Raw genomic sequence first — 10,484 nt, forward strand, 5'->3', positions numbered from 1 at the left:
TAATGAAAACAAAACAGAATTCAGTTTTGCACCTAATAAATTTAACCTTTAATATAAGGAAAAGTAAATTCATGAAGCGGTGGGGCTTGATGTTCGATCCCAAGTATCAGATGGCGAAACAGATGGTGTATAAGCACAGAGCAAAGAAAACAGCGTGAGATTTCTAAAAGCAAGCCATGCTGCACTAACCTCGTTCCCTTTTGTAATAGGGCTGATAGTAGCACTGCACTGTAGCACTGTCGTCCCATTGTTCATTGATTTGCTCGAGCGGGCGGGATACTCTCAGTAGCTTTCGGGGGCTCTGATAGTAATAGAAAAAATTCCTTAAAACCTGTGTATCTTGATTTTAGCAAGATTGAAGTAATTCAAGTAAGATTCAAAGACAAGATACCCCAAACACAGCAGAATGGTAACGTGACAGATTTGTTACTACTTAAGAGGCAAATGGGCAAAGGGAAGCATCCAGCAGTGTACGAAAGGACAAGAAGCAGACTTGTTTTGTGCTGTACCTGGTGGAACTTGGGGACGACTCCCAGCATGTCACCCTGGGATTTTTTTTTTCCTGGAAATGCTGGAGGACCAGGTGGTACTATGGGTTTGAACCTGGGACTCCCACATCACAAATAGCCAAGTCATGTGTTCCGGTCCTGGAGCCATCTCCCCAGACAGCCCTTTCTTTCTTTACTCTTAAAGAAAAATAAAACAAGCTGGAACAACACCTCAAACTAAGAAATAATGAGGAAAATTATTAATGAGGAAAAATGAGGACAAATATAAAGTTCTGTTTGTAATTTTTAAAATTAGGAGTAAAAAAAATGATAGTAGAGAAGTGACTCCTTTTAAGTCCATGGAAAGAAGTCCCAGGCATGTTAGTCAAGCGACTCATAGCTTAATGTAATATGAGTCAACTATATAAAAGAGTTGTTCAAATAGTAGATGAGTAGCCTCTTTATTATATGAAATTTCCCTCTCACTGGACTTTCTGTTGGTCACATTCATCAGTAGTACTGCATCTAGACCCATGTGTCTGATTTCAGGAATGACATTGGCACACTGGAGCAGATCCATCAAAGCTTGACTGAACAGAGGGAAATGACAACATATACCGGGGCCTGCTTAGAGCATGAGAAAGGAGAAAAGGCTGGAAGTAAAAGGGAGGGATTATGAATAGGTCAGCTTCCTGGGGACTTCAACAATAAGTCAATATTATAGTCAGAGCAGAAGTTACCGAGGATAGAAAAGGACCCCAGCAGGGTCTTCCAGAGCTGTTCTTGTTCCCAGGAATAGTGTAAGACATGTGTGCATGCTTGTGTGCATGCATGTGGATGCTTGCATATGTGTGCATGTGTCAGTATGTATATGTCCAGACAAGGAGGTAGCTGAGAGGTTATGAAGCCAATAGTTTAGTCAGTTTGGACTACTCCAACAAAATGCCACAGAATGGATGGATTATAAACAACAGGAATGCATTTTTCACAATTCTGCAACTGAAAGTTTGAGATTAGTGTGACATGATCATATTGCCAGGCTCTGCTGACAGCCTTTTTCGGGGTTGGAAACTGTGGTTTTCTTATTATATGTGACTTGACAAAAAGAGGATGAGAAAACTCATTGAGGTTCCCTTTATAAAGGACTGAGTCTCATCCACAAGGGTTATACTCTCATGACCCAGTTCTCATTCAGAGCCCCACCTCCTAATATCATCACCTTAGGGTTTAGGCTTTCAACACAAGCATTTTTTTGGTGGGTGAGAGCACAAATGTCCATTCCTATAACTGTACACTTCTGCCCCCTCTACTGCCCAAGTGCATCCGCCAGGGAAATGATATTTGTCTTTGGGTGCATCATGCCTTCATGCCATGTTCAGTCCTGTCATTTCCTTTGTGCCAGACCTGGTAGTAGGAATTGGAGATGTGCAGTTGAGTACACCCAGTTTCTATACAAAGGAACTCACAGCACAGAAGAAACAAGTGGGTATTGTGCCTGCAAGTCAGTCTCCAGGGAGCCTGAAAGGTGAAGTCATGGTCTAGAGTCACTCAACTATCAGGGAAGCAACTAAATCTCATCCACACAGACTTTTGGAGCTGGAGGGGACTTGGAACACTGACTCAGTCATGATTTTCAAAATGACTCAGGGAATTCTTAGGATTTTCCCTCTTCCCCTCAAAGCTTTCCTTCCAGTGTGTGAGAGGGAGATAGATTCACAGTTATGTCGGGGGTCTTTCCTACTCACACCGGGAGTGGGTACTCCTATTTGTTTTATTTGTTTATTGTATGCAACTAGAAGCAACAGTATGTCTCCTGCTGCAAGTATGACCACTTACATGCTCCAAGTCCATGAAGATGAAAATAGTGGCCAAAAAATTAAATTGCTTGGTTGGGCTGGAGCAATAGCACAGCGGGTAGGGCGTTTGCTTTGCATGCTGCAGACCCCGGTTCAATTCCCAGTATCACAGATGGTCCCCAGATGGAGTAATTCCTGAGTGCATGAGCCAGTAGTAACCCCTGTGCAAAGTTGGTGAGAACCAAAAAGCAAAAAAAAAAAAAAATTGCTTGGTTAATTAAAAAACTTTCTTGTATATTCATCCATAGGTGTTTATAAAGAATATATAATCTATTCAGTAATTTATTGAAATACCGAATGAGCATAGATTCTATGTGCTTCTAACAATCACCCTAAGATGTTTACTCAACAGTTTAGCTCTGTCCTATTACTTACATTTCCCAAAAGTATAAACTTTGAGCTACTCGTTCTTATTTCTCAAGTACCATACATAAGGGGGCTCTTATGTTTGCTGAATATGTGCAAAAGGAATCAAAATATTTTATCGACTAGTCCCAGAACAGCTCTTATGAGCAACTAAATAAGGCCTGGAAGAGTAGCACAATAGCTTAGAAAATCTGCTTTGCAGGCATATGGTTATGAGTCCAAATCCTGGGTGAGCCATATATACAGAGCATGATCCTAGCAGTGCTGCTGTCTGTGACCCCAAATGCTGCAAATGATTTCTAGCTGCAATTCGGCCAGATATGTATAAGCAGTGCAAAAGGGTCATAACGCCGACAAATATCACAACCAACCAGGAAGCTGTCTGAGCACTGCAGCTAGGAAGTATAATCCCTGTCAAACATATGAGAACACCTCAGAGACCTCTGGCAAGTACCACAAAAGTAACTTACGTGCCTTGACTCATAAGACTGTGACCTCCCGTTCCAGCACCATAACTAAGGCTGTTCAGCTTCGGTGATCACCTTGGCCAAGTGTGCAGGTACCCCTGCTGGATATGCAATGTTCTGGTGAGTGCCACAGGAAAACCAAAAAACCAGGTGTACCAGGCATATGTGCAACGTCTGATCATTACAACAGCAACAGCGAATACTGCTACTATAGCAAGGAAGAGAAGGGGGAGGGGATTTAAAAAATATTAAATTCTCATTAACTATTAAGCTGAATATATCCATCCACACACATATTTTTAATATGTTCATTATCATGCATGAGTGCTAATAAAGTGGCAATTCAATTACGTATTGATTGGTGTCAGAGAATTGCTGAACATTTGGCTCTGAAGCAGAGTTCTTTTTTCCATCTGTGAACACCCAGTCTCCTGACCCTTCTTGGTGAAGCGGGGAATCTAAGCTGTGGATAATGATAGAATTCTGCCAAATGTGTTTCTCTGAGGAGGGCTGTATTGCTTCTGTTTATGTGATGTGCTGACTTACTAAAGAGCTACCCATGTGAATTTCAGTTAGCAACATTTCTTATTCTTTCTGATTAGATTTTCAGACAAAATATTTCTAGAATCTTCAGGATTTCTGTGGCAGTCTCTTAATGAGGGCAGGCCTTGGGGTCATGAAGTAATCAACAGATCCTTAACTGCGACCTTGGACTTGGCCAGACTGAAACCTGGACATTATGGTTCTTCTCAGAGAAGTCACCTTTAGGGGTGAGATAAAAACACACCTAGAGGGCCAGAGAGAGGTAGATGGGGCTAAGCATTAGCCTTGCAAACAGCTGAGCTTTGTTCACCCCCATATGTGGACGTGTAAGCACTACCAAGAGTAGCCCCTAATCACTCCCAGGTGTGGTCCAAAACCAAATCAGGGCTTAGAGATACAGTACACTAGGTAGGGTGCTTGCTTTGCATGTGGCTGACCTAGATTCAATCCCCAGCACCCCATATGGTCCCCCAAACCCTTCTAGCAGTGATCCCTGAGCACAGAGCTAGGAGTAAGCTCTACGCCGTGTCAAGCATGGAGCCAAAACTGAAAAACAAGGGGCCGGAGTGATAGCACATCGGGTAGGGCGTTTGCCTTGCACGCGGCCGACCCGGGTTCGATCCCTAGCATCCCATATGGTCCCCCAAGCACCACCAGGAGTAATTCTTGAGTGTAAAGCCAGGAGTAACCCCTGAGCATCACTGGGTGTGACCCAAAAAGCAAAAAAAAAACCAAAAACAAAAACAAAAAAACTGAAAAACAAACCCAAACCAACCAACAAACAAATTCCCAAATAGTGTTTGAAGAGAGTGCTTTTCCGGTCTCACCAAAAGCGTTAACGTATAAAGAAGTTGCCACCTGTAAGTGCTCTCGCGCGCGCGCACGCACACACACACACACACACACACACACACACACATACACACGTATACACAGAACTATGGACTTATTCAGGGAATGAGTCTTGGAAAGAAAATGGGAGCTAAGACTTTTTAGATAGGTAAAGAATGGGAGAAGTGGTGTCACTCTGCTTTTAAGTGGCTTAATCTTGGGCCAAGCATTAGCTTAGTCTCACACTTACCTTGCATGCGAGACACATCGTACCCTGGGTTTGATCTCCCTGCCCCGCTCAAAACAATTAAACAAAACAAACACATGAACCATTTGATCTTGGCAGACATTGCGATTGAATATATCTTTGTGTTTTTCGTCTCACTCACTTCTCTCTAGTCCTGTATGATTCAGAGAAATGCTGCAAAGTCTCTGCAGCAAAAGGGAGGCCCAGCCATTCACAGTCATCTGCCCATTCACATTCCTTCAGTGACGCTTCTCTCCTTCTCTTGCATTTTGGCCTTCTCATTGGCATACATTCTGGGATTGTCTTACAGTACCACAGCCCCTTCACCCACTTCCTTCTCAGCTTTTACTTCCAAGGCAACCCAAATGAAAGCAGATCTTGCTTAGAAACGTTTTCTCTGTGTCCACCGAGGAATTTAAGCATATGGTTGGTTTCTGATAGGATTCTGACAGGTGTCAGCTATTCTCTAAAACAGAGATAAGACTTGGATGGTTCTAGTGTTTGTGGTTAGGCAATCACTTCCATCCAAAGACCTCTTTGTATGAGTACAAACACATACACATGGACACCTTTCTGCTGTTGTTGTTTTTTTTTTTTTGGTGTGGTTGAGGAAGGAGGTATTAGTTGTTTTTGCACCTGCTGGGTTTGTGTGTGTTGTTGTTGTTGTTGTTGGTAAAGAGTCAGGCGAGGAGGTGTAAAGAACAATAAAGACCAGGAAGGATAAGGAGCCAGAAGTGTCTAGGTAACCACCTGGAACTTTTCCCTCCCTTGGCTCGTTCCCTCATGTGAGCCCCTGTGAAAATGATGCCAGGGCAAGTGAAAGAGAGTCTACGTTTGTGAAAGAGTGGGAGGACATAGGGGGAACAAAGAATTGTTTCAGTATCAAGGTGGCCAAAGGCTGTGCACATAAAGGACATATCCTCTGAGCCTTCCATTCCATCTTGGGCCCCCAGAGGAGCTGGTGGGCTGTAGGCTGATTCTGAGCAAGGCAGAGAACCAAAAGCCCCCGGGTAGAGGAAGTCTTTTGGAGAGAGTCACATTCCTGAAGGAACAGGAGAGACACAGAGCTGCCAGTGCTGGAGAGATCTTGTCAAGTGACCTACTTTGTACCTGAAGGCACTGGAAGCTGGGTTGGTGTCCACGTGATTTAATCAACTAGTAGCACAACTCTTGGTCACCGTGGATCAAGAGCTCCGGAGCAGTCACTGGTGAGAATCATGGACAAACCACTTGGCTTCTCGGTACCTCCATTTCTTTCCTGTGTTGGTAATGAAATATAACGTTTATTTAAAATAAAAGTAACCAGAATTCTTACTGTGCCATCTGTCATGTGTTTTCCATTTTGTAGTTGAGAAGTGGCCTCTGGGCTTGAGAACCTCTTTCTCTTCTGATGTTTTTTGGGGGGAACATTCCAAACCATGGCCAGATTCTGGAACTGAAAGAAAGTGACGGTCTTGCTGACCCTCTGATTAGGGGGTCACGCCTAATTTCGGCAGGCGTGCCCACCTCGGGGCTATCTTAAATGCTTGGGAGACTCTTTCACTATTGATTCAGGGTCCTCGAGTCTTTATGCCTTTGTGGACTCTGTGGCAGGTGTTGCCCTGGGACTTGAGGCACAGTTAGTCCACTGACCACCCACTGCACCCGTTCGTGAAACAGTTTGTAAAACTGGCGACCGACTGCACCCATTTGTGGTTAGTTTGGAACAAATCTAAAAATGCCTGCGGCCACAAGTCTCCCTTGGCTAGCCTCAGATTTCACCTCCTGTGCTTTTAGAACTGACACCTTTTTATTATTTGTGCTTCTTCCCAGCGTTGGCAGATTGCTGGGCCAGAGAGGCTAAGTGGAGGGCCTCCTGGGTTGGGGTGATTCACGGTGTCCCTGCTTTCTAGAGGGGGAAAGTCCCTCCCCACCATCCCTGACACTGGAGTCTCCACTTGTGGCTTCTCAGGTTTGCAGCCCCGCCAGGGCTGTTCTCAAGAGTGGCACAGCTGAACTGGCTGTGAACTGCCCATTCATTTCTGATTAGTTCCGGGCCAGATAGGGATCTCCTAAGAGCAGCCTGACAACAGCCACCTGCGGCTCCTCCACTGCAGACATAATTTCTAAGGGAGGATGTTATTCTGGGTGGGTGGGTGGGGGGAGTGAGGGGGTTATGGTTGGGAAGGGGGGAGGTCTGTGTTGCCCAGCTGGTCTGTTTAAAGAAAACAAAAGCCATGTGGGATCTAATCAGAGGGTCTGTGGGAAAAAATTTGATGAAAAAAAACTTTTAAAAAGTACATCATTAATTTATGAATATGTTAGTGCAATCCGACAATATATTCTAGAATTAATTGATTAGATACTGTGGGCTATGTTCTAAGCACTTCTCTATATATTAACTCAGTTGTTACATATCTGTAAGACAGGTACTTTTGTTACTTTTTGTTTGAGCCTTCAAAGCAGAACTTAGGGGTATGAGGGTCACTCCTGGTCATAATCTGTGATGAGGGTAGACAGTTCAGTGCTAGGACCTGAAACTCTGGCACTGCCCAGGCCCTGTGGTGCTGGGGAACACCAGAGCCTTACCTGGCAGTGATTAGATGCCACTTGGCTATCCTTAACAGTGCTTATGAGGGGACACGTGAACACAGGGAATCAGACTGGGGTCCTTGTGTTACAAGACATCAACCATTGACCCTGAGCTATTTCCTGATTCCAAGGAAAGTACTTAATGTTTTTCGGTTTGTTTGGGGGCCACCTTCGGTTTGCTCAGGATGTGCTCCTGAATCTGGCGGGCTCAGGAACGCTGGTGCCTGGCATTGAACTGAAGTCGGCTGACTGCATGCAAGGCAGACTCTGTCTTAACCTCGGTATTATTTCTCTGGCTCCAAGGCAAGTACTTTTATTACCTTCACATTATAGAAGAGAAAACTGAGTCACACAGGTGGTAAGTAACCTGACCAAAGTCACTGAGCTAGTCAGGTGTGGAATCTAAAATGAGACCACTGGGCTTAGTTCACAGTCACTTTAAAAGGCCACATGGTACACGAAGAAAGGAGCGGTGTTACTTATAGTTTATTTTAAGATAAAACATGCCCAGCATGAAGGTCCAGGTCCTTCTTCACAGCATTCAGCCCTTTCTGAGCTGCCCATGGCACGTTTCTTCCTTGTCCACCTCATCCCAGAGTGCTTTATGTTCTAGACATACAGGCAATATGGTACCCGCCTTGATCTACTCAACTTCCGTTCCTGTTTTTAAATTCAAACTTTTATATTATTTAGTCCCAGTCATGCTCAGGGATCACTCCTGATGGGGCTCTGGTAACCACATGGGGGGATTGAACTTGAATTCACCATGTGCAAGGCAAGTGCCTACCTAGACTCTACTATAGTCCTAGCTCCCAACTCCCAGGGTTTTTTTTTTTTTAATGTCTTTCCAACAGCCTTCCGAGAAAACCCTTCTTTATTTAAGCTTGGAAAAATCCTCTCCTTTTTAGACTCAGCTCAAATGTCAGCTCCTCTCTGACCTCTCAGGCTGGGTTGTTGCTTGTTCGAGCTTCCTCAACACCTGGCTTTCCCTTTCAGTGTGACTTAATTTCAGGTACTATTGAAATTATTTTCCTGGTCCCTTATCACTCAACTGTGAGCTCCTGCAAAGCATTGTAGCATCTGGCACATAGCTGCTGCTCCACAAATGTTTACTGGTAAAAATTCTTTAAGCAGGTGTTGCCATCATTTGATATTTAGAGGCATTGGGGGGGGGCATTCGATCTTATATCAAGAATTATATTTTGGATTCTAGTGATCTTAATCACTTTGTTCAAGCCTTTCACTTATTTTGGCTTGTTTGCACAAATTGTTGAAAACTTATAAACATTTAACTATTTGATATGATACTAAAATATAAATTAAGCAACCACTCTAGTGATGATGACAATATGTTGGCAATAAAAATATATACAAGAAACACCTTTATTTTCTGGCTCAATCACATAAACTCATTTTTCGTGCTGCCAAGTAGACAGGTGTGCAGTGCAGGAGGAGAAATTGTTTCTATCTTAGACGTGACAAGTGGTTGGAATTTTCAGCACAACTAATAAGCATGAGGGTCTTCAATGATCTTAGCAAGTGGGATTGTTTTGAAAATGATTTATGAAAGAGAAATCATTTTACCAAAGTATTATAGTGACAGTGGATTATAAATTTTGCCTTCACTGCAGCTATATCTCTACTCTTTCTCTCAACCCCTTGTCCACAAAACGTGGGTCACTGTTGGTAATTTCTTTACTTTTTTGTCTTGTATTGTCTTGGACCTTGCCACCTCTAACTGTAAATGCACCAATATCCTATCTCTTTGCTCCAGATCCGTGTAGACACCTTTCTCTATCACGTGTCTCTTTATTCTGTTTTCTTCCCTGATGCAGTTTTGCTTATGCAGATTAGTTCTTTTTTTCCCTTCTGCCCTATTTCCCTGGGTCTTCTCGACACTTATATCCTTGTCCTAGAACCCTCTGCATCTACCTTAATCCTTCATATAATCGGTAGGATTACTTATTTTTTTGTTCAGTAATAATCCTTTTTACTAAAATTGGTAAAATTTTAGTAAAATTTTCACTAAAATTGTCCTTTGGGTTTAAATTTACAGTTCTGGTAGCACTGTCATCCCGTTGTTCATCGATTTGCTCGAGTGGGGACCAGTAACGTCTGCATTGTGAGACTTGTTACTGTTTTGGGCATATAGAATATGCCACGGGTAGCTTGCCAAGCTCTACCGTACGGGTGGGGTACTCTTGGTAGCTTGCCAGGCTCTCCGAGAGGGACGAAGGAATCAAACCCAGGTTGGTTGCATGCAAGGCAAACACCCTATCACTGTGCTATCGCTCCAGTCCACAGGTCTGGTTACAGTTCTGGTAATTGACTATTTTTAGAAAATTGGGATTTTTTTGCTCTTTGGGGTTTGAAAAAAAATGGGATTCTTGGCAAAGTTACATCGGGGATCATCTTTCTTTTACTTCACCTTTCTTCTTCCCACAAAAAAAAATAGAAAAATGTCCCATCTATGAAATATCTTACTATTTAACTTTAAAACTCAGTGAACACTTAACATAATATTTTGACATAGTTGCATAAAACTTGTCCCTGGGAGAAACATTTTTGGGAAATCGTTCTAATTTTTAAACAATGATGACTATTCCAAACTTTGTTCCATCAAGTTGAATAAACTTATTAGCTAATCATAAAATTAAATTAAAAATAAAATTTTAATATTTTATGCAAGTTTTTGAAACATATGATTGACTTTTTGGCTTATAATGCGGAGGGGCATGGAAGACCGTTCCTTCCATGGTCAAAGTTTATTCATGGTATTCTTAAGGGTCTATACACAGTGCTGGAGATGAAACCACGGTCTGCTGCATGTAAGGCTGGTGACTTAACTCCTCTACTTCAGGTTAACTTCTCTGACTCCAGGTTGAAGTTTTCTTAACAAATAAATAAAAAAAGACCAACAGTTCAATAAAAATGAAATTAAATTATGAAAATGTCTGCTAATATTGGAAATCCGAGAAAACAAAACTCAGATTATGTTTAAGAATAAACATAATTTACATATTGATAAGAATTTTGATAAAAGGGTGAATACTAATGCATATGCACACCAGTAAACATCTGTAAAATGTCTAAAGTGAAAAACACTGACAACACA

Source organism: Sorex araneus, chromosome 1 (assembly GCF_027595985.1).
Source record: "Sorex araneus isolate mSorAra2 chromosome 1, mSorAra2.pri, whole genome shotgun sequence".
Taxonomy (NCBI): Eukaryota; Metazoa; Chordata; class Mammalia; order Eulipotyphla; family Soricidae; genus Sorex; species Sorex araneus.